The following is a 24,765-nucleotide window of genomic DNA, read 5'->3' as shown; positions in this document are numbered from 1 at the left end:
CCCCACATGCCTTTCCTTGTGGAAGGTCAACTCACCTTCTAACTCCAAGAGTATAGATCATTTGGAAGACAAACCCCAAGCAAACTATTTTCAGATTATGATGGTCATGTAGTTCATGCTTCTTGTTGTGCAGAATGGGAATGACTAAACAGATATGAAAGGATTCTGTTTCCTTAGGCCCATAATATATTAACTGAAACATTTTTTTAAGTAGTCCAAAGCATGAAAACTTGTGACTTTCTGACTCCAGTGGTACCATTTAACTGAACATTTGTCTTTCAAATGGTAGTTATTAAATACATCACTAAACATGCCTATAGAAATAATTACTGTAATATTTTCTTGTTATAAAACATTTCCCAATGGACAATTTCTTTTTTAATCTTTGTATGTGGAAACAAGCTCCATAAAAAGCGAACCATCTAATTAATAGAAGACTGAAGTAATACTCCATTTTGAACACATTAGTTACAGATGTACTTAATTTTAGAAGTTTTTGAAATGCATGTCCTGCGGTGAGGTTTGACTTGAAAATGAGCAGGCTCTGAAAAAAAAAAAAAAAAAGAGTTCTCCAAAAATACAGCATTGCAAAATCCCACAGGGCACTGGCTGTGACATGAGAAGCAGACCTACCTGAGTTGTTTGGAAGGGCTTTGCTGAAAACCAAGAAAGCTTTTCTTCATTGTTTTACTGCCCCACCTCCTGTGGAAAACAAAGGTTCTAGCACAGTTTTGGACACTTAATTATTGTGATTGACCGTACTTTTAATGTGGTGGGTTTTTTTTTTGTTCTGTTTTTTGTTTTTTTTTTTTTTTTACTGTTATGTGGAATATGAAACTGAAGAGAAATAACTGAACTAAATTTAAAAACATGCTAATCTTGTGCAATACAGTTCAAATGTTTAAAACATGTTCAAGCTCACACTATAATCAGAAATCCTGTAGCAGTTCAGATTGATTGCGCTGGAATTAAATGAATACAGAATTTCAGTATAAGTTAAGAGTAATTTGGTCATAACATGTTTTGAAGACCAAAATTCTTCACACTTGAGAAGCTGAGGAGCATTGGCTGCAGGATAGTAAATGCTTTAAAAACCAAAATGGTAGCCTAGCACTGTATTCAGCTTTGAGATCTGAATGTGCTCCCACTGAGATGAAGAGCAGCAACACCTAGGTCATTCTAGATGTAAATCTCAAATCTGCAAGGCAGTCTCTCTAGAAAGACAACTGGAGGATTTTTTTTTTTACCCTTCAATATTGCAGCTTGATGTTATTGATGTGAAAAGATACAAATATATAGTTTTAAATTCCTTATGAAGGGCTTATACTTCGGTGTCTTATGCAGGTCCTGTGCTATTAAAGTAATTTGTTTGGTAGAATGGCTATTTTGAAATCTCTTCAGGAGAGTAAAGCATTGCCTTGGATCTCTAATTTAGATATTAATCCAGAATTACCACCTTTTCAGACAAGTCTTACTTGTATTAGAGCATCTTCTCCTGCTAGCTACAGCTTGCATGCAGATGATTCGGTATTTGTTCATTTCCTGAGTAGGAAATTTAATCATTACAGGGCTAAAAGTGATTGTTCTGGATTGCAGAAATCTGAGAAATCTATTTTTTCCTTTAATTAAAAGTGTGTTTTGCTCTTATTTGCCTTGACTTTGAAGTGCATCTTAGCCTAGTTTCCTTTTAGACATGTCAAAGAGTGTGTTTTGTTTTGCTAAACCACGGCCTCTGGCATACTGGAGGGACCTAATGCTCTGCTCTTTCTGTAGAGGACTCTCTTTTCAAGCAGACTCCCTAGTTTTCAACATTTGACAGGCACCGATGCAAGGAGAACCAGTTGTAAATCAGTCTAGGATTTAGCATCCCAACGGGGATGGGAAGAGGGGGAGGATATAAAACCCCAGGACAATCCTGCAGCTCAGTAATGCTCTGCCTACTGTTTTTATAAGGCTATGTTCTGCCTGGTTAGAGTGGATAGTAACTGCAGTGCTCAGACCTTTCTGCCGTGCTCCCTTGGGGGGTGTTGTGTTTAGGAATCATTGTAAAACTGATCAACACTACATGGTTTCCTCACCCTTCACTGGAGGATCCATCCTTGGCATATGTAAAGGGAAGGACACAGCTCTCCTCAGAGGAAGGAATTTTAGAGGCTGTTCGGTTAGTCAAGCAACAACGAACTGTCATCAGGCTGTTGTTTTGGGAGTTCCTGTTGCTAAAACAGCTCCCTGCTGCATCCTCTGCTAGCACCTTCCTCATGATTGTCTTCACTATGTAACATTTTCATCTAAAGAAGAAATGTGTGCTTTTGACAGTGATGTCTCATGAGTAACAAAGCTAAGGCCACACAGTCAATTAGCTTATAATTAATTAGAGAGCTGGCTCCAGAGAAGTTTATGTGAAAGAGATACCTGCATTGCAGCCTCTAAATCTGCACTACTGGTTAGTTGTGCTCAGGTCATTAACTAGCTTGGGTGATAATAGGAACAGTGTTAACATTAGCTAGCTTGGGTGATAATAGGAACAGATGTAGGACCCTGGAGTCTTGTCCAGGCTGTACAACGTGCTAAAGTAGCAGGGTGGATTGCTCCCCACTGAGGTATGGGTTCCTGTAGCTGGACTTCTACATGGAATCCAGAGTAGCTGAATTACAGCTGCTCAGAGCAGCTGTATTGCAGTGAAGAAGCACCCTAAAAGATTTCAGGTTGTTTACAATTCTTTCTGAAGCTTGTTGTCTGCTATGCTTGCTGGACTCTGTGTTCTTGACTGCTTGCCTTTATTTTGCAAGGAAAGTTTCCTCATCAAGCCTGCAAGTGTGTTGTAAAGATATGTATGATGACAGGAATTTGCAGTAACGCTAAGCAACAACTGAATTTTCTTTATATATTAGAAAAAAAGACTGTCTCTACAGTGTTGTAAAGTAATACTGCACATTGAGGATCAAAACCACATAATGCTTCACTTGACAACTGGCATAGCAGTGTATAAATGCTTATGTCAAAGGAAGCAATCTGTGCTGCTTTAATAAAAACAGACATGGCAGACTTGAAACTTTGAGAGAGGCTTGGCACTTCTGTTTCTTTTTATCTTCCTGGCTTATACCTGGTATATTTTTGTACATTTCTTCCCAAAGAGGCAGACAAAGTTAGGAACCAGCAGAAGATATTTTATTTATAAAACCTGGAAGAAATTTACAGGTTCTGAATGTTTGTTATGAGTTTGTAGTTAAAAGAAACTCATAGTTAAAAAGAATTTGTACTGTTTGCTATTTGTTTAATTCTTCAGCTGGTACCTAAACTTGCAACCACTTTATTTGCAGGGCAGTGAAAAATCTCTGAAAGAATGTATAGTAAATTTACTACTTTGTTAGGTACTTGATATGACAATATGGGGAAAGGGTGAAGGGGGAAATAGTGTTCAGCTATGTTTCCAGGAGGCACAATCTTTCTGTGGTATTCTAAAGTACCAAAATAAATTACTGTCTTGGAAATAGCAGTATTAAAGTCCATTTTGAGATTAATATATTTTGGGTGGTAGTAGTAATGTATGAGTAATTTTAAGACTTCATCTATTTGCTGACTGATTTTTTTTTTTTTTTTTTCCTGTTTTCCTCATTTCTTTTGCCAGAGAACTGAAGTAACTTTCAGGTCAGAGCATAAATACCATTAACAGGTGGTGCCATGAGCAGAATAGTTTTGGAGAGAAGATAAAGAGGATAACTGAGAACCTAGAGCAACAGCAAGAGCACCACTTTGCTGTTACTAGACTAGTGCAACATCTCAGAAAACCAGAGCTGTTTGTGCTGTTAGAAGCACAGTGTGCTCAGTAACAAAATGCAGTTGTCTTTGAAGAATTATGTTTTTGTAACTAAATATAGCACTACAGGAAAAAGAAATGAAGACTCCTTTTCAGATACAGTTTCAATAATTCCTGGAGTTGAAAAATATTGATCAAGAGCAGTTTATTTCATCGCATAATTGGAACCAACTGTTCTGAACAAAGCTAGAAACTCACTTCCGTGATCTTATTGCTCTTGTGTAGCTTAAGTCCAGAGCACAGAGGCAGAAGTCAGTCACAGATGTAAATCAAGGTGGGAGGAGCACAATAGTTAGCAGGGAATGTGCTGGAATAGGCTGTCTAATGTTAGCAGTTGATTAATGCTCCAGCAACATTCAAATTGCACTGAGTGGATGGGTAACACACGCAGCCTTGTGTTGACTTCTGCAGAAATAGAGTGCCTGTGAGCTGTACCTTAATCCACTCAGCCACTTTCCTGAGTCTCTTGCATCTATCGTACTTAAACTCCCTAAGCTGGTGTTGTCCAGGCCAAATAGCAAAGCTGCAATATGACATAGGCTTGTTCTAACACATCAGAAGAATTGAAACCCACACTCAGGAAATAGCTGGTATTACTGCTGGTAATGGGAATGCAAAGTTACAGTCTAAGCCTTTGCGTTTATTTTACCTTCTTGGAGAGAGCAGAAGGATGCAGTTTGAAAGTGCTCTCCTTCACTTTCTAGTCCAGCACGAGACATGAGTGCCTCAGTGTAACACAAGACATTTCTTTAGTACTGTAAAACCTAAGGTGGGCAGAACTTACTGTGAAACAGATGCGTTCTGATTTTTGCAGTGATAGTTCTAACCAGATGTACCACTTCTTATGCAAATGAGATGAGCGCATCTGGCATCTCAACTGCTTCCCGTGGTCACTCAGCCTCCATCAGCACGCAGCCTTTTCCTCCTGCAGCACTTGTGTGTCTTCTTTCAGTGACTCCCAAATAAGCACGTTCTTTTAGCTGCAAACTAAGTGGGTAATGGTTGTTGGTTTTCTGGGCAGCATATAGATACATTACTTACAAAAAGTACTGCTAACATTGGTAGTTTGTGGTTTATTTCCCCTAGACATAGAGATGTCTTTATACTTCATCTGAAGGGACTTCACTGTCAGCTCTTTCTCTCTGGACTGTTGGCAGAAATTTTCTTCCTGCTATTGATTACAGACATCCCCCAAAGAATAGTAATTGTATTCTGTCCATGCATTTCCTTCAGACAGAACTAAGTTACTTTAGCAACCAGTTGTGCATTCTAGAGAACAGATACGTATTTTAGTTTTAGACAAGCCTCTCATGCCCAGAGACAGGAACAATGATCTTAAACCTTTTCTTAGGTAAAAATCAGTGGATCTTTAGTTATTTGTATCCGTGGTTCAATTGTAGTCTTCTGTTCTGTAGAGATTCACTAGAGAGTTAACCCCAAGCCTGAGCATTTGGTTTAGTCACTCCTGTGAATGAGTGTCCCTCCTAAATATATAACTGGTTTCATAACTCATTTTGCAATAATGTGGATGATTCCCATGGCTGCATCCTTTGACTCCTAGTGGTGTACACACTGCAAGTTTTTATGGGAGTAGCTTCTCTGTTCTTTGGGTCCCTTGGTAGAGGTGTATTTACTCAGCAGCAAACTGAAGCATTCCTCCTGACACATGAATGGGATAACCAAATAGCAGTATTTATGATAAGCCAATTAATAATATTAATTATGGAGCACTAGCCGGAGGGGTGCTTGTAAACACCATTCTGTGCTAATACCAGTCCTCAAATGTTTGTCTGGTTTGCTTGCAGGCATGTTTTGCCATGCAGAGGACATATTGCTGTCCTGTTCTCATCCCTTCGAAATTACATCTATACTCCCAAGTCAAAAGCTTTCCTGAATGTTCTGAAGCTGGATTATTCCTAAGCCTTTATGAGTGCCTAACTAAGATACTCTTTCCAGCAAGCCTGGTTAGAGGCAGAAGCAGCAATGTACATGTTCTATTCTTAAACCTCCCTGCCTTCCTTATACCCCCCAGGGTGGGGGAAAGAGAACTGTGTGCTGTTGAGTGTTCTGCATGTAGCATGGATTTGAATGCAGTATTTTCTTATTTAGTATGTCCTTTTGCCCACTAAGGAATAGCTACACCTCCATTAATTAGTGTATCAAGACAGGCTGCACATTATTTATAATCTTACCTGCTTTGGGATAATGATGCTGCTGCAATGCCAAGGAAATGGAAAAGATTTTGAACATTATGTTCACATATATATGTGTGTGAGACACAGAGGCTTTTCCCATGCCCCTTGTCTTCAGATACTACTAATTTTCTGTTCTGTTTTGACAGCATACAAAATAGTATGCCCTGGAGAGAACAGGGCTGTGTCTGTCCCTTGCCAGCCCTTTGGAGTCTGTTTTGGTTAGAAAGATGGGAAGGAATGAAGCTGTGGGAAATGGTGTTTCTGTCACTGCAAGGAAAAGTTGCCTTGTAAATTGCTGTGGAAGCTTAATACATGCATTGTATCAATCCATGGTCTGGGAAGGCATTCTCCCATGTGCTGTAGTTTCTCCCACTAACAAAAACATTGCAGTTGCAGTGCCATTTCCTAATGTGGGGGCCAGGCCTTGGCTTCCTTCCTTCCCAAACAAATCTGTGAACTCTGAGATGAGGATGTCTTTCAGTCCCTCTGCCCATGTCATTTTTTTCCAGCTACTGGATCCTTTTCAGTTCTGGGAGATGCTGCATCTCCACAGTTCTCTTCTAGATTGGTATCTTTTGACCTCAGTGGATTTAGAGCTTTGTACAAGTGCTGAATGCCTGTTCCAGAATTGTTAGTTTCAGGTAAGGCAGGATGGTGAATTTCCAGACAGTTTCTGGTTTGGTTTGGTTTTTTCTCCTGTTTGTTTGCTTTGCTGTTTCTTGTTGTTTGGTTGGCTTGCTTTCTTTTTTCTCCTTTTTATTGCTATATAGTCATTGGGGTTTTTTTTTAGTCATTCTCCTTGTGCTCTGGTCCTTTATGTAGGTAATGCTTTCAGAAAATTCTCCCTGATTCCATGAGTCAGTCACTGAAGCCATGAAGAAAGATTCTGCTGTGTTTACAGCATAGCTTGGTTTTGAGGAAGCTGTAAGCAGTCGTTCTCTTCTGTGGTCTTTGCATGTGTGCACACGCACACAGAAGGATGAAGAATGCAGCCAGTATGTTAATGCAGCTTAGAGAGCAGAGGAACACTACCTGTGGCAGGACTGGAGAGTCAAACATCTGCTCCTGTGGTTTATTTATTGCACACATGGTTTGTGTGAATCAAGGTGGTCCTGGAATGCACAGGACAGTGTGTAGGCATGGCTGACAGAGGAGGAGCTCTGGTTTACTGTGATTCATTTAAGATTAATATTAATTACAGTTTTAATAGTAAAGCAACAGTAAAGGAAATGAAAGAATTCTCTTTGCTTTTGTTCTTTAGAAAGCTAAGTGAAGGATAAGATTCGTGAAACATTACCTCTTTTAATTAATTTTAAATGTTAAGAGTTTTATATGTAGACCACAGTTTTGCAAAATATTTGTGAATATATTCTACAGTGATTCTTTTTTTTTCTTGAGCCTTTAGTGTTCTGCACATAGTGATTACTTTGCTCTCTTCCTTTCGTTCTTTTTCTTAGTCTAATACATAGAGGAATTGTTTCTTCCTGCCTTCTTAACTTTTTTTCTTGTTTATATAAAATCATAAATTATTCCTAATGCAGTTCTTCCTTAAACATTCATTGTACACTGATAGGTTTAGCAGAGCTGGGATCACCAGGGGAATGGATGACTCTTACACACTGAGTCAACAGTCACAATGAGTAGATTCATATACCTTTTGGCATGTAAGAACAGGCTGTCACTTCATTTCACTGAGTCTTGTTGATGAATTTTTCCAGAATTCAAGTATTGCAAAGGATTAAAAAGTAATGTGACCTGTGTGCATGGTCTGCTTGGGTGTAGGTCACAATGGGTATTGGCACCTGCTTTCACTGTTACATCTGTGGTGAAGAGAACAGCCTTAGCATACCTCTCCTGTTTGTATTTTCATCAGTTTCTTTTTGTGCTGTATGTCAAAACTACCCAACAGATGTTGAAATATGTAACATGTAACTGGTATTTTACTTCTAGAGCCATCTACTGTTTCACTCTGCCCAAAGAGTGGCAATTGTTTCTTTGAGAAGACCTCAGATTTTCTGCAGAGATGCTAGTAAACCTGTTCCAAGGGCCACAATACACCATGGGGCTGTGGAACCTGCCAGGCTGTGAACAGGATATTACAAACTTCTATTCCTTGGCATCAGCTTGGAAACAGTCTTTTGTTAAACATTTCAGTCAGGCTCTTTTTAAGGGAAGTAATGCACTGTGTCTCAATCTGTCAAATTCTGTGTCACACCAAATCTTCAGTTATGTGCCAGTGACAATCTTATTGAATATCCTCTCTGACTCAACAGCAGCCCAGTGTTACAGTTGAGACATATAACTGTCATCGGGGTAAATGTAGGTTTTATTTTACTTTTCCTTCTGCACGGGGATCTTCCAAAGAGTTCTGAAAGTTTGTGATCCTCCCCACTGGAAATGGCAGATGAATTATCTTCATGTCAGCTCTACCCAGTGAAATTCAAGATCATGTTGCTAAGCTGCCTTTTTACAGGTAAATGATCTAATGACTGGATTGTCCAACTATCACAGAAGCTAATTCTCTCGCATGCTCAGATATCACCTAGTGGTGACCACTTAGTGCAAATCTTCTTCCTGTTATTAAAGGTTTATCAGCAAGATCAAAGCCTGTTCTGTTGGCTGCTAAAAGAATTGGTCACGTCTAGTTTATCTGTTTGAGACACCCCACAAGTAAATCATCAGTGTTATTAATGGGGGATTTCCCTCCATTCATCATGCACTGGTAATTTTTACAAGAGTTCAGCCGGAGGGTTCCTGCCAGAGTCACCGGAGGGGGTTTGATCTCTGAGTTTGTCTCGTTCAGTTTTTTCCTTCTGTGATATTCCTGTCATCTTAGGAGGTCCACTGAACTGTGAGCTGGCTAGGCTGTCTTTGTGGTGGGTGTGTAATTTTTGATTCTGTCTGTCAGCGTTCCAGCTTCTGGTAGTGAAGATGATCTCCCCTACCGTTCCTCGGAAACTGTGCTTTACTGTGCTGTATTCTAACAACGTGCTTATGGAGTGGGATGTTTAGGGATTGGGTGGTGGCAAAAGATAAGGGTTTGTAGTGAAAAATGGCTCTATCTGGAAGAGTCATTGAGCAGATACTGCGTCTGTGGTCAGCTCTAGAGAGGATACAGTTCGAATAGGTAGGTGTCTGACTAACTTTATTTGCTTTGATAAATGGTTTTCAGTAAATCTACTCGTATAATTCTTCAGGTTCCATGAGGTAGGACTTGAGTATCTAGACTCATTTCAGTAAATGTGGTGAGCCTTAGTAGCAAGGAATTGCTGTCTAGAGACTTGCTTTTTGACTCCTGTACTGTTACATCAGCAGTTTCATGAAGACTTTGTCATGCCCAAACTTTGATTCTTATCCTGTTTTTGCAACCAAATTATGATAGGGTCAGTTTGAGACTGATTAGCAAGAGATTTCATTAGCAATTAGGGCTAAAGCAAAAACATTAAAACAGTCTGTGAAAGTTAAATTTAATTGTTTCCATGCTCTCTTAACTATTATGGAAGAGTTCAGCCAAGTTTTCCTTTTATTTCATCAAACAGGAGGTCCAAGTACAAAGGAAAACATATAAACCAAGCTGAATTTTCCTTTTGTGTATACTAGAGCTTCCTTGCCTTTACCAGGTTTGCTTGCTGTGAGGATAATCTGACTCACCTTTTGAAATGTTAAAGGTCAGCTGCACTTGAGGAAGCCCCCTAGTTGGCAGTGACTCCTAGAAAATGTCCTCACGTCTTCTTGACAATTAGCCTCTCCAAATCCATAGACTTCTCTTCCCTCAGGCTTCTAAGATTCCAGTGCAGTTTGCTGCACTGCAGGAAGCACTGGGGGTAGATCCTGTCACAGTATTCCCTGCTGCATGCTCCTTATTGAAGAATGCAAGATGGATGGGTTTTGGTTTTGAGCCACCACATGCCCCATTAGTCTGTGTCCCCTCTGCAGAGGAACTAATGGTGCTTTTGTTTCTTTCCTCCTCCTAATCTTTTTTCTTTGATGCTTTCATCTTTTTGGTTAGAAGGCATGAGGCATGTTAGTCTAAAGAGTGAACTCAGTCACCTGCATGAGTGTGAGCCCGGGATAAAAATGAATTATTAAACAAGAACTGAATTTCTCTGCGTTTATTTGGTAGAGTGAATTTTAATAATGATTTCATGAAGTCAGAATACAATAACCCTTCTCTCTTGTATGCCAGTCACTGACAAAACAATGAATTAACTTTGCTGTCCACTTTTTTAGGTATGTAGATTTCTTACTCCATAATTATTTCTACCAAAAGGTTCATCGTGTAGTATCTGACTATATAAACTAACCTAATCATTGATATCGTTTAACTGGTTTAGAAGGCATTTAAAATGGTCATGTGCTGTGCAAATTGCCAGACAAGGTAATTGCTAAGAGCATTTGTGGCAAATGAAATGAGTGCTTTGTCAGATTACCTGCTCTTGCAGCGTGTGTAAGGGTGTGCCTGTGCGCATGCATGTTCATACACCGGAGCTGGGAGCCTCTGGCAGGGAGCTCTGCAGAAGCTGGAAGTATTTTTAGTGGAAACGAAATCTCAGTGCCCTTCTGCAGCATGTGACTTCCTATTTCTGTAAGTTACTTCCAAGGGACTTCCTCTGTTAAATCAGCTTGTCTCCAGAGATTTGATCTGGAGCCGGAGCGCAGTCCGCTTCGTCCTGTGCTTGCGACAGCCTTTTCCCAGAGTTTCCTTTCAGTGTTTGGTTTTTGTTTTGTCCTGTCTCCAGCATGCAAGGATCTGGTGGCTGCTACCCGTGATCGGAAGCTGAATACGTTCGTACAAGTCTCGGTGGTGCACCCAGCAGAGCACGTTTTGACGAGGTATTCAAGCACTGAAATCGTGGAGGTGAGAGGCTTTCTTACTCAATTAACTTGTTGATTAATGAGTTGCTTATTACTTCCTTACAAAGTGAATGAGAAATCAGACAAGTTGGTGCATGGGTTTAGGTAAGGCAGGCACACTCTGGCAGTTAGCAAGGCATACATAAGAACGTTCTGCAGTATTTGGCATTTAACCAGGATAAATAGTGCAAAAATGAACTTGGCTTTTCATGAAAGCTCTGTTGTTCCAAGTAGAGGCATAGGGAATGTTCCTGTTCTCCCGACACATGTCTAGAATGAAGCAGGCAATAGTTGCTCTAGTGAAAGGACAAAGCAATGCAAAGTAAAACTAAATTGAGAGTACAGCAAGCTTGTCAAGTATTTTTTCCACTGGAAAGATGATGCTTCTGCAACTTGAAAAAAAGATGAGGCACCTTCTATAATTAGGGAAAAGAGTGAGTGTACGTAATGTCTGTGACTTTGCATGAAATAATTAGTAACTTGCATCACCTATTACAGAAAAAGTTGTCTGAGGCCACTGTGCTAGTCTTTGCTTTGCGAGCATCCATACCAGAAACAGCAAATGCTCTTCATAGAGAAAATGAAGTGTGAGCAGGCAATACAGATGTGACTTGCTTAAGTTATTGGAGAGGCTCATTAAGAACAGGGAAGTGTTATTGCAAACACATGATTTTGCCAAAGGCTTGTTGTAACTGTTAAGTACAGTGAGAATCTTCAGTGAGCCCTTTGTGATCAGTTTCAACCAGCTACTAATTGTCATGGTTTCAGCCATGAAACTGCTTCATTCAAATATCTCGTGTCTGTTTGAGATCTTTCACTCAGACTGCTGTGTTTCCTAGGTCTGAATAAATCCTTGAATTCATTAGGTCAGGCTTCTCTTGTTTTGTAGTCAAGCTTTGTGGGGAAGGGAAGGTGTGGACACAGAGAAGTTACTTTCTTCAAGAGAAACTATGCTCATCATGCAAAATCATGTATTTAATAGAAACTGTAAGGATACTAGCCTGCTAATCTTTGGAAATTAAGTATAATTAAACAGTAAGAAGTTCTAAACTGTGTTTTATATGATTCATTTAATTGTACCTCTAAAGCCTTTGATATAGTTACTTCTGTGTACAGCTTTTAGATATAATCATGTTACAAAGCAGAGAATCTCATCTTGCTCCACTACTGCCTAAAGAGGGGTATTGCAATCCTCTCCCCACAAATCAACATCCTTAATGTAATACAAAGGAGTCTCTAGTATTTCTGTAGACCTTTTTTTGTGACTTAAGAGCTCTCTTTTGTGTGTGTGTGTATGGAAGTTATACCTTTAGTTCATTTAAATTACTGCAAAATTGCAGTACTCTCAGAAATTATCATGGGAGAAGAAAAAGGATGGTTTATTACAGGTTGCAGTCCAGATACTGATACCTGCTGGCTGAACTGTTTAAAGACCTGTTGCTGGGCTCTTTTTCAGAAGCACTTAATGTCTTTTCCAGTGAAAAAAATACTCAGAGTTTTTTGAAGCTCCTGACAAACTTTGAAAGCTCTCTGATTTCCTTATTGATTTGATACTGCTTGTCTGCTCACATCTCTCTGCTGTAGAAAGCTTTTTTTCTAAAGAGCCTGCACTTTCTATCCCTCCATAATGGCATCCTACAAAGTGCACAGCTGTTACCCTGCTGAACGTTTGCTCGTGTTACACAGGGTACAAGAGATCCACTGTTTTTGACTGGTGTGACATTCCCACCGGAATATCCCATCTATGAAGAGACTAAAATAAAACTAACAGTCTATGATGTCAAAGATAAATCTCAAGACACAGTAAGTGCTTTACTTCATTTCTTGCATGAATCTTACTGAGGATGATGTTTCTTTCCATGTTGGTTTTTGACTCTCTTTAGCATGTTTGCAAATTGAGGCAATAGGTTTGTGGAGAATTGGGTTGGTTCATTTCTTCTACCTAAAGTGTACTGTATTTTTTTGTTGTTGTTATACTAGAGAAAGCAAGCCATGGACTTTTGCTGTTGTTCAATTGGTTACATGAATCAGCACAGGCATTTCTGGCAATTAAAAGATTACTCTTGTGTACTTTTTGATGACAGAGAAAAAATGGAGTAGGCTGAGAACACCATTGTGAATGCATTTTCAGAAGTATGTACCTAATAATATTTTACCTAAATGCCCAAACCAGAATGATGATAGAGACTGATGTTTGAGAGAGAGAACCATAGTTTAATGTCTTACATGACGATATCTGCAGCTCTTCTGTGACTGCTATTGCTAATTTGCAAGGATCTAAGGTCTTCTGTGTCATAGCTAAAGGTGAGTCATTTTGGGTTCCAGTGTTGTGCATTTTTGGCTATGCTGTCAGCTTTTTACACTGAGAAACAGTTGCTCACCTGAGATGATATATGGAGGTCACTGGGACTACTTGAGTGATTTACCTGCTAAATATAGACCTCAAGTGCCATTTTATGTGCCGCAGGTGATCTAAGGCAGCCTGACTGAGCTAAAAGATATCAGAGGACCTATGGGAGATCTGTTTTTCTTCTGTGGCACCTGGGGCCACCTGATATTTTTCTCTTGGGCATCAAAAATGGCCCTTGACACCTGTATTAGCTCAAATGTTCTTGACATATCTGGCTGATGGATAGCCGGGGAAGAGGCATATGTGCTCATTTTCACAAGGTCTGTGTTCTAGTTTTTGCTTATGGTTTAGCCTACAGGCTTCAAATAAGATCTGCTGTTTGTTCAACAGAGTTGGTACCCATGGACAGATACAAGAGTTGAGTGAGAGAAGTTTGACTTTGTTCTTTTAGTTTCTATAGTGACTGACAGATGATGGAAAAGTAATATCCTATCTGTAAGTGAAAAAAGTGTACTTGGTTCATTGTACTACTTCTCTTCTAGTTGCAAACCTTTATCCTGCCTCTTATATAGGACAAGATCTAGCCTAGAGAATGAGTATCATTTCATAAGTTATTGCAGACTTTTAAGAACTTTTAACAACTGTTCCTTACAATTGTAGTACAGGACTGGAGTCTCTCCAAGAGAATTCCATTAATGAGGCTTGTAAGTCGCAAGAGAGACACCTTCCTCTTCTGTCACAGTTCCTATGTAAAACATTCTACACCTGTGGCTTACAGTACCTTTTCGTAGGGGGAAATGTTAATCCCCTTTCTGCTTTGCATATACTTAGCTTTTTTGAATATTCAGACGCTTCATAAAGTGGATGTGGGTAAGAAAAAATTACAATAAGCTATAAGCTTTAAATTAAGGCAGAGTGCTGCGTGTGTGAGGAACCCTGGGCCCATCCTGGGTTGTGACTTCATTTGTGACAGTATTTGAGCTTCTGTTTACATTCTAGAATATCAGCAGAGATAACACTAGTGGCTTGACTTTAGTTCCTGTAATTGAAAGCAATCATTTTTCTTTTAATTCAGTGAGTGGTTTGAGTCTGGAGCTGTACAAAGATTCAGAATACCAGGTTTAAAGGAGCTATAGCTTGATAGTACTGCCAGCGTAGCTACAGCTGCTCAGACCTCAGTGCTTGCTACAGGACCCAAGAAAAGTGGGATGTCTCCTTTTGGCAGCAAGCCTTTTCCAGTGCTGTGGCTTCACGGTTCGGATTCTCCGGGCTACTGTAAAGCTGGCTTTCTTGCTCCTCAGAAATTTCTGCCACAGCTTATGGCCACAACACATTGCCCCACCCTTCCACCAAACAGGTGGTGGAAGACAACGTAAGTCTGTTAGGTGTCCTCTGCTGTTCTAGGCTGTGCTTCCAGACCAGTCACCAGCTCATTTGTGGTACAATAAACCTTGGATCTGACTGAAAAATGTTTTGCAGAAATTAGGCAAGAAAGCTCCAATGAGAATTCCCACCCCATCAGGTCTATGCTAGTCCTGATTACTTCAGTAAACCAGTTCAAGGTCAGTCCCTCATCACAAGTCTATACTTACTGTAATTTCTCTTGTTATTCAAATTAAAATAAGGAAGTCATTTCTGTGTGTTGATTAAACAAAGCAGGATTCTACTGACATAAATAGAAAACTGTAGAGAAGGCAAGCAAAGGGTGGTGGATGTACCACAAGGTAAACTACTTTCCTGGTTGTTTTTGGTTTTGCTTAAACCTGCCTCTGTTTATACAAGAGAACTAGGTCTCATTTTCAAATCCACTGGTTTTTTACTGTACAACACAAGTAATTAAATCCTGCTCAGTTTGTGCATGCCAGGTTGTGATGAGAATAACATTAGAAATGCTTGATAATTTTTAGAATAGTTAGCAGATTTGGATATGGGAACATACATTGTAAAATGACCATCTTAGATTACTCAGGCTTCAAATTGCATGTCTTTGAACTATGGAGATTTGAATTTTACATTAGAGTCCCTCACTATGAATGAAATTTTGCAAAAGGTTTTTCTGTATATGTTTCTTGATGTTCGAGGTATCTCTGTTAGAACTGCCTCATGCCATGGTGAGTGGGAAATGAAGACTGTCACAAAGGAGGCATTTTGGGTTCATCTGGGAAGCTCAATATGAAGTGACAGCATTCCTTCATGGGCATTGATCTGTATCACAAACCCACCGTGCAGTTTGGTATGGTTTGCCATTTCTGCTGAAGAGGCCCATGGCTTGAGTATTGGCACTCTGCAGAGCAGGATGTGAAATGCATCATCAGATCAATGTGAAAGCTCACCCATCTCCTCCCTCCACTGGAGTGCTCTTAGTGCCTTACTCTTGTGAACACTGAAACTATTGTAGCTGGTTTTCTTTTTCTTTAAAACTTGAAGCAGTGTTGAAAGTGCTTTGCTTTGTTTAAAGAAAAAGCACTTCCAATTCTTCCTTTTCTCTGTTCTGTTCATTGTCATCTCTGCAGGATATTAGCTTAAATTAGAAACTCTTTTTATCTCCTTCTTCATGATGGAGCAGTACTGTACAGTACTGTAGTTGGAAATACCATAGTACATGCAATAAAGCTCGAGGTATTCATTTCTGTTTTCAAAATAATGCAGTATTTTTTTCATGAATATATAATTGATGACAAATTCAGTTTTACTTTCACCTCAAACTATAACAGTCTTACTAAACACCCTTATTAGAGATATTAAAGGAGGGGGGAGGGGAGGGAATGACTTTTATTCTTTGGAGCACGTGCATGTGGAATCCACCAAGGCATTGTTGTCAGCCTTTCTCAGTGGTTTTGAAGTCTGGATATGTAAAGGGAAATTCAAACTGCTGACTTTCATTTGGGTTTATAGTGAAACAGAATCTTTCTTTGAAGTGGCTGAAGGTATAATAAGGTTTTCATATATCTTGGTGTATCTCTAAGAGAACTGGGGATAAGTGTCAAGACCAGGAAAGTTACAGATATAGACTTAAAGTCCATTTGTAGCCTTTCAGCTCTTTATGCTAGCCCCTGAAAATGCAATAGTAGGATTTGGCTTTGCAAAAATCTTTTTCTCTTTGGAAGCACCCTACTTTTCTTTTGACTTTTTCTCCTACCCTTTTATTATTTATTTTATTTTCCTAATTGAGGCAAATTCCTCCCTATTGCTGTATCTTCAGAGAAAGTTGCAATCCACTGTTTGTTAATTTTCCGTTTCCTTTTCCACTTGCTGTGTCGATCAGATGCTGTTGCTGCCTCACATCAGGCAAAGGTTTTCTCGAAGAGCAGACTTTTTGGAAAGCTATTGTAAAAATACGTAGTGATGAGATTGTATTCTTGTAAAACATGTAAATTTACAAATTTACAAAAAATTGTAAATGATTGTATTCTGTAAAAATGTAAAGGGTTGCCTTGAACATAGCTGAGAAATAAGGGAACCAAGTAGTAAATGATTACCTTCTCCCGTAGATGTTATTTTAAGTGGCTAAAGATTTCGGTCATGTAGGCACGATTGTTCTATTCTCTACAGTGCTGCCCAGAAAGCTTGCAAATGTATCACTCTTCTCCATGAATACTTTATGTATGTGTATTTATAGATAGCCTTCATTGCTCCATCCCTCACTAGACCAGCACAGAGCACATCAGAATAGTCCAACAAACGCAGGGTGGATATTGCACTCCTTACCATTCTTCTGAAGACCACTTTTAGGGTTCCAGGGGTACGTGCCTAGTACAGAAGGCCAGGATGTTTTCCTCTGAAATATGTATGCTGCAGCAAATGGTACGTGCTCCTTCTTCAGTATGAAGCAACCTGGCTAGGAAAATATGGCCTCTGCCCTTTCTAAGGGTTGGTCTGATTTCCCTCGAAGTGCTTTGGGACAAGGCATTGGAGGAGCAGCTCTGCAGGAGGGGTGGTTGGTGCTCCTGCTAGGCTGGGTGCTGCAGTCCTCACAGGCAGTCCAGGCTCTGCATGCAAGAAGGATTTCCTTGTACTAAGTGCAATAACAAGGGAATGTCTGGATGACTCAGAGAATAAGGTTTGTCTGTCCTCATTGGTGATTTCCCCCCTTTTTTTTTTTTTTTTTTTTTTGGTCAGGTGAATGATCAGATAGCACCTTCACACCAGCACTAATTCTGAAATGTACAGAAGGGGAGCTGGCATCCCAGTAAATAGTGATATATCTGCCTTTAGCTATAGCTACTTAAAATGATTATATACACAACAGTTGATATATTTACCTGTAGTTGACAGGTAGTTTATAAATTGAAGGTGACTTCTGCAGGTGAAAAAATGTAGAAGACATCAGATGATGGGTTTTTTTTTCAGTATAGAAAGCTTCAGTTTTGCTATGAGACAATATTTGGAAGTTACTTTACCTGGAAAATAATCCCCCAAATAGATGCTTCTCTTGCTGCTGTAGAAGCACTTCTAACTTTAAGTGGATATATTGAACTCCTTGAAAAATCACTACTGTGAACTGCTTCTGTTTAATTTTTCATGTTTTGTGTGCTTTTGTCAAGTAAGCCTTTAGAATTCTCTTTCTATTACAAGTAATTGTCTTTATATTGCAGGAAAAATATGTTCATGCCTCCTTCTTTAGTTGCAGCCAAAACTGTGCATAAATACAAATTAATTCACTGTAGAAACTGCATTAAATGTTGAAGAAAAAAAAATGTTTCTACTGTAGCTTCTGCCTCTTAGTCTTCACTAGGGAAATATTTTTTTTTCTCAAAGCCCAGTTGAGTAGTAATGGAAATATTTGAGTGACTTGCTGAAGTTATTTTTATTTTTTATGTATTATCTAAAGTTTTAGCTTCTTGAATAACCAGACACGTCAGTTCTTATATTCTCAACCATTTTGCTTCATAGAAAGGCATGTACAAATACTGGTATAGAATAGAAAGTACAATGTATTTAAAAGCTACTCCAATGGCAAATCTGTTTGTGTATAACATTTAATGTACTGAGATGCATTAAGGATTGAAAGAATGAAAATATATATGGGACAGTGGTAAGTCTGCTTTTGCTTTTGTATTGTGAAAGCAGGCACCGAAAACCACTTTGGAAACCGATTTGTTCCTTTAAAGTTTTAGGGGGCGTTTTCTGGGAAATTGAAAACAGAACAAATTCCATCTATTGGAACAGATTTTTCTCCTTTACCATGTGTCTTAGGAAAGTCTTCTTTAGAGTTATGGATATATATGTACTGCTAAATGTTTGCATTTGAAATATGGTACTTATAAAGTAAAGCTGAGCAAATAGTTGTATTTAAAAATCAAGTAAGAACCATATGCATCGGGCATAACACGAGCCTTTATCTTCTTGAGCAAGCTTTTGTTAGTGTAAATTAGTTAAATGTTTTGTATTATGCTGTATTTTAAATATTTGATGCATAAACATGAAAGGCTTGTGTAATCACTTAAGAATTCCAATGCCATTGGAAATGCATGTATCATTGAATTTTACAGTAATCAAAGCTCTTTATGTAATCATTATGCAGTATATTACAGAAAGAAATTCCCATGTGGCTCAAATTCTCCATGCTTGGCTTTTTTCATGCCAGAAATAAGGATTTTGTTTTGATCTGTTCTCTGTTTTGTGTTGTTCACCATGGATTGCACGATCATAAAAGGGGTAAAAAAAAACCCTGCTTTTGAATGTGCAATGCTTTTAAAAACTGTTTTGCAGCTTATGCAGTGGTGGCTGGAAAGTCAGGAGAGCAAAAGAAAAGGTCTGCAATGTGGCCAAAGTTTAATGCAAAAGTTACTACTCTCAAAATCTAACCAGTATAAATGTGAATGAACATTATGAACATCAACAGCAGAACTCAAGATTTCAGTGCACAAAGCAGTTGCCATATTGAGTATCAGCTTGTTTGTGATGTTACAGCACTTTGTGGTGAGAGAGATTTCCGTTTGCTGAGAGGTGAGCTGACTTCTCTCACCTTGCGTTTATTACTTATTGGTGAGATGGTGGATTGTTATCAAGGAGTTACTGGCATGGTGACATTTTGTCTTTTTTGGTGTTTGGTGGTTTGGGTTTTTTTGTTTGGTTGGGTTTTTTTCAGTATTTTGGAGTGTTAGGAATTTGTTGTTGTGTGTTTGTTTTTTGTGGTTTTTCCCCCTCCCGGAGTTCTTTTCATCATAGTCGTGGTATTTTTAAAGCAAAGAAAGTTGAAGATTTTTATAGTACCATGCAGCTGTTGATGTTTGTTCTTGCAGTCTTATTATCCTTGAGTCCTTTGTCATATATACAGTCTCAATAATGTGAAATGAAAAAGCTACAAGTCACAATTTTCCAAACCATTTCAATAATTTCTTACTTTTTTTCTTCCTCTCTCCATTTCAGAGTAGGGAACAGAGTGACATCTGCCAGTTATGACTGGTGCAAAACTTAAACCTGAGCTATTTTGAAGCGAAATCCAGACAGCTCTCATTGGAGAGAAACTGAAGTGCATTTTGTCTACACGTTGATAAGCAGACATGTTGTCATGTACACCAAGGAGCTGCATGTTTCCACCAATGCTAGCCTATGTGTTCTTGTGAGATAAAACACTTTTTTTTTTTTTTTTTTTGTTAGAGGATGTGTGTATTACATTAACCTTGATTTGACATCTGCAATTGTCTAGTGGAAGCTGAAGTCTTCGTACTTCCTCTCTTGCATATGGTTGTCTGTATCGCTTGGGTTTTCAATTCCATGGTGCAGCTATGGGTATTTGTCACTCTGTTGTTGCTGGGCAGTACAAAGAAAATCACTGGATCTCTGTGGAGTAGAAATAAGAGTGAAGTCTGCTACCTTATGCCTCCTGGATCTATTAACACAAAATTAGGCAGGGTTATGTCTTTACTCCTTCAACCAAAATCTGGGAGGAGGACCAGAGACAGCACTGGATTGCAGCTTCTCAGTTTTATGTTCACTACTTTACACTTGGGAACTTTTACTGGGAGTGTCAGAAGCGATCAAGAGTGCTGAACTTCTTTTTATCTGTGTTGGAAAATAAAGACTAATTCCTTTTGAGTGCAACAGCAGCTGCACCGAGAGTAGTTAGTTGTATGGATCCATTTTGTCTTGAAATGCAGATGCATAAGTTTGGGTTGGGAGAAAACCACTTCTCTACTGAGACTACTTCAGGCAGGATTGTCTGCTTCCTGATGGAAAATCTGTGTTGTGTGGGACAAATGTGATTTATTTCCTGTAGAAGGCAGCAGTCAGTATGTCTGAGAGGCTTGGAAGGCTTGGATTTTGACACACAGCTGCCTTAGTGAAATCGAGCATGGAAGTCCTTGATTTGTTATAGCTATAGATTCTCACTGCCTCTGTTCCTGGGGAATAACTTGGCAGCTTTTCAAAAGAAGTAATTGCAAGACTCTTGCTCAAGAAATTATCTCTGAATGTGGAAGCTCTGGACAGTTACTGCCCAATTATTGCTACCCTGTTCTGAAATAACATCATCCCTATGACAAGGAAGTTTCTGAATAATTAACTGTGCCAAATTGGCTTTCAGGTTTGGATGTGGCAGAAGAAAGACTACCCTTGCAGTGTAAATGAAAGTGTAGACACATACACCCCATTCCATTGAGAGACTTCCTGAAAGACTTTTTCTATGCCTGTACAATGGTGTGTGAGAATTGTGTCTGGAGTTTTATTGCCCTTTAAGACAACCTTGGCCTTATCAGTTAGCAATTCTCTCCTGGTGGATAAGTCTGACTTGATTTCGAATTAGTCCTAGTATGGACTATTTTGTGTTAGTGCAGTGGTGGTAGATTCCTTTCCCTGCTCCTCAGTGTTCCTCAGGTAGTAGCTCATGGACCCTGAGAACAGAGTTCTATAGGAAGGACCAGAGGGCTGGAAGTTTTCATGTCTGTTTTTAGACATGTGAAACATCATAATCAGCAGTACATGCAGTACAAAGATAGAAAGCCTCTTGACTCTGTAAGAGCAGGATACTGGCATTTTTTAGCATCTATCTTAAGTATTGTCCCCTAAAACCCATGAGCAATCTTTTGAAGGAGTTAAGACAGTAACATAACAGGGGTGGACATCATCTACCTTGAAAAACCAAGCTATTTTATGCTTTGGTTTTGGTTTGTTTCTTCCCTTCTCCTGACAGTTCACTTTTTTCCCGGTTTTTAGTTTGGTTTTCTATTAGGTGTGTGGTCTGTTTTGTATGCCTGAAAATGACCCATGCTGTTTTCTTAAGACCCTTTGAAGCTGTTACCTGATTAGTTTTGGGGGTTTGTTTTGTTTTGTTTTTTTTCACCTTCAGTTAGACATACTGGACACATCTACTGAAATGCTGTTGAATATGAGTAGTCAGTCATTTACTCAGGAAAAGATGGATATTCAAGTTACTTACATCAAGTTCATAACTCTGATGTTGTGAATGCTTAGCTAAAGTAACTTAAGATATCCTGCATTGCCAATCCCCATTTTAAGAGAAAATGTCATGAAATTTGTATTTGTCTGTGTTTGCATCTGTGCTACACTCATAGTGAACCTTAGGAGGCTGTGTAGTGGAGACAGTGCTTTTGATGAGGTCATAGTTGTTAATGTGTTCGATCACAAAAGGAAGTGGCAGTAAAGTCTTTGCTTCTTTAGCTGACGGCTGTCATTTACAGTGAGTTAACCAAGCATTACACATCCCTTTCCATCTCAGGTTTACATGCAGTTAGAGCTGGCTTTGTTTGTATACAAGTAGAGCTGGATCTCTGAAGTGGGCTTCAAGTCCTAATTCCTTTGATACTAGCTGTTGGAAAGAGTCATGACACTTGTAAGGCCATGGAGGGAGCTGCTGGAGAAATAACCATCAATACTGTGTAGCCTCGAGATGGCACATGTGTCTTAGCACTGGTTTTAATCAGCTAAACACTTTCTATCAAATAAATGTGTGCTGAAGCTGTAAGACCACTCACCTCTAAGAGCACCTCACCTTCCCAAAGAATACAGTGGTTCTAGGGTGACACTTATTTTTGGCTCAGATTTCTAAAGTGAATTAATTTTCTTGTCTTCCATGAAGTGAAACCTGTTTTAAAACGTGATATTGGACAAAGCAGCATTTAAGTGTTTGGGGAAAAAAGACCCAAGAATGTTTGCCTTGTATGTTTGGTTTCTCTTGAAGTGGTTTGGGTTGGGTTCAGTTTGTTTTGGTTTAAAGGATGGTTTTAGGGGAAAGACGCTGTTTCTAGTAAGGTCCTTGGCCTGATGGTGCTTTAAATTTGCCAGGTCTTGCTGACTGGGTGAGTTAAATTTTCCATCTGGCATAATTTCTGGAGCTGGGTGGGGTGCTGCTCACAGCCTGGAATGTAGGTTAGTATCTGAGCAATGATAATATTTGCAAGAGAAGGCTGAAATTCTGCAAGGTACATGTAGTTTCTTGAATTAGTTTTTAGAAGAAAGCTTAAGTTGTTCTTTTTAATCCCTTCCTCTTCTTCCTAATATTCAGATCACTGAGGAGATTGTGTTTAAGTGGTTTATTTTATGAGATGGTTGAAAAAAATGGAGCTTATGTCCTGTGGTCTAAGGCAGAGATGTGTGCTGTTTAGGGCTTTATTTCTTTTTTTCTTTGCTATATGGTGTTTGCATTGTCAATAGTAACAAAATCTCAAGGAAAACAAAAGCAGTCTGCATGGGAATTCTGAGTATCTGGAGAAAAGGCCATAGTACTTTTCCCTTTGTGCTTGATCTGTTCAGACAGCCTCAGAGCTTGGACAAGCCTGCCTGAAGTGAGGCTTACACTGTGGAAAACAAGTGAGGCTGTTAGGCTTCCTGTCCAAGAACCAGCCACATCTGAACACCTATCAGTAAATTAAATTTATATGCAGAGCTGCTTGTTTTTTTTTCAGAAGTATTTTACAAACTGAGCCATTGTCTTTGGCGTGCTGTCAGATCTCCAGCAGAAGGTGCATCAGCATGGCAGTACTGCCTTAGGGAAACAGACTCTCTTGTCATGTTCCAGTGTAGTTTCTATATAGAAGGAGAGAGAGGTACACTTAAGTGAAATGAATTCATCTCTGGAGTTAACTGTTTGACTAAGATGGCAACACTACACACTGCTTAAAGAGAAGAGCTGCAGTCAATTCCTTACTGAAGGCACTGGGAGGTTTTTGACAGGTATATGGGAACCAAGCATATGGCTGGAACAAGGGGATTTGGACTTCTGTTTCAGGAGTAAATCCTCACAATGAGCAAGGATGTATTGAAGTAAAATGCTTCCAGAACGAGCAATAACATTCTCTAACTATCACTCCAGGGAGTCTGAAAGATAATATTAATTGCAATAGCTTTTATGATGGAAAATGACATTTGCAGTACATTAGTACAAGCTGCATTTCCCCTTTAGAGCTCTTAGTATTTTTTTTAGGGTTCAAATTTAACTCTGGGTGTAATTTAACTCTGAAAATTTCTTCTTAATGAAAATTAAGAAGAAAACACTGTAAAAGTATCAGAAAATTTACCATCGTTGGCTTTAGAAATAGTATTTTAATCTAGTATTTTCAGAAATACCAGGATATTTTATCAGAGGTCTGTCCTTATTTGGAACTGAAAGGGAATCTGAAAAAAAAACGCGGGAAAAAAAAGAAAAATGGATGCTTCACTGATCCTCATGGGAATTGTTCAATTCCCTGTGAACTTTGGATATGTTTATGTTACTTGCTGTTAGAGTTCCTGTCTCTCAGTTCCAGAAACCTAGAGTTATTTCAATAGTGAATCAAACCCAGTTTGCCATGGCCTCCTCAGCACCTTCTGGTGGTGTAGGGGCTTTGTTTCACTGATGGCAGCTTGCACCAAGGCAAGCAGCATGGTGAAAAAATGGTGGTGCAGAAACAGCAGCTCCATGGACTTGAGAGAGGAGCTAAAAACTTCACAAGAGGATTTTAGTCAGCTTTATTTAGTCTGATGGCAAATGTCTGGATTTCTGAGAAGTGCTCTAAAAATACCAGTTTCTTTTCAGTGGTTTTACAGTTTGTGACAGCCTGTTTCATGGCTATACCTTGTTAGGTCGTCTTTTGAAGCACAAGACATGTTACCCTTGAACAAAAGAGAACTTTTTGGCATGAATTTCATTGACTTTTTTTTTTTTTGTTCAGTTGGCAGCTGCAAAGAGCTAGTGTTGATTCTTCTGTAATTTTTGTTCACCTTGGGAGTTAGGTTTCTGTGATTTGTGACAGGCTCTTATTCATGCCACTTTGTTTATTTTTTCTATTTTAGTATAATATACCACATCAGCTTAGGGGGATAAAAAAAAGGCAGTTTTCCTGATCTGACAAAGTTATTCCCTGAAGAGCTACAGAATGCAACTAACCTACTTAGACCATTGCTAATAGTAGTCATTGAGGAAATCATAGTTTAGATACTGGGCTGGAATGAGTCTGAAAGGTCTGGTATGGTACTGAATTGTCTAAGGTGCTTTTCAGTAGTCAAACCTGAGGTTTTAATTTATATTTTTTTTTCCCTCTATATCAGAACTTTTACTGTGGCTGAAGGCTGGTGCTATTTAACAAAATGCAGTTGAAGAAATTCAGTTA

At 39.1% G+C, this 24,765-nt stretch overlaps 1 protein-coding gene across 1 annotated transcript in view; it reads left to right on the top strand.

Moving 5' to 3' along the window:
• The first annotated feature begins 10,759 nt into the window (after positions 1 to 10,759).
• The window catches only part of INPP4B (inositol polyphosphate-4-phosphatase type II B), a 168,190-nt gene continuing 154,184 nt past the window's right edge, over positions 10,760 to 24,765 (top strand). Inside the window, exons 1-2 of the mRNA XM_054392426.1 lie at positions 10,760 to 10,870; positions 12,553 to 12,669. The gene's annotated coding sequence lies outside the window, so the exon portion shown is untranslated. The remainder of the gene's footprint in view (positions 10,871 to 12,552; positions 12,670 to 24,765) is intronic.

The sequence above is a fragment of the Indicator indicator genome, chromosome 25 (genome assembly GCF_027791375.1).
Source record: "Indicator indicator isolate 239-I01 chromosome 25, UM_Iind_1.1, whole genome shotgun sequence".
Classification (NCBI taxonomy): domain Eukaryota; kingdom Metazoa; phylum Chordata; class Aves; order Piciformes; family Indicatoridae; genus Indicator; species Indicator indicator.
This window is presented reverse-complemented; position numbering and strand designations above follow the sequence as displayed.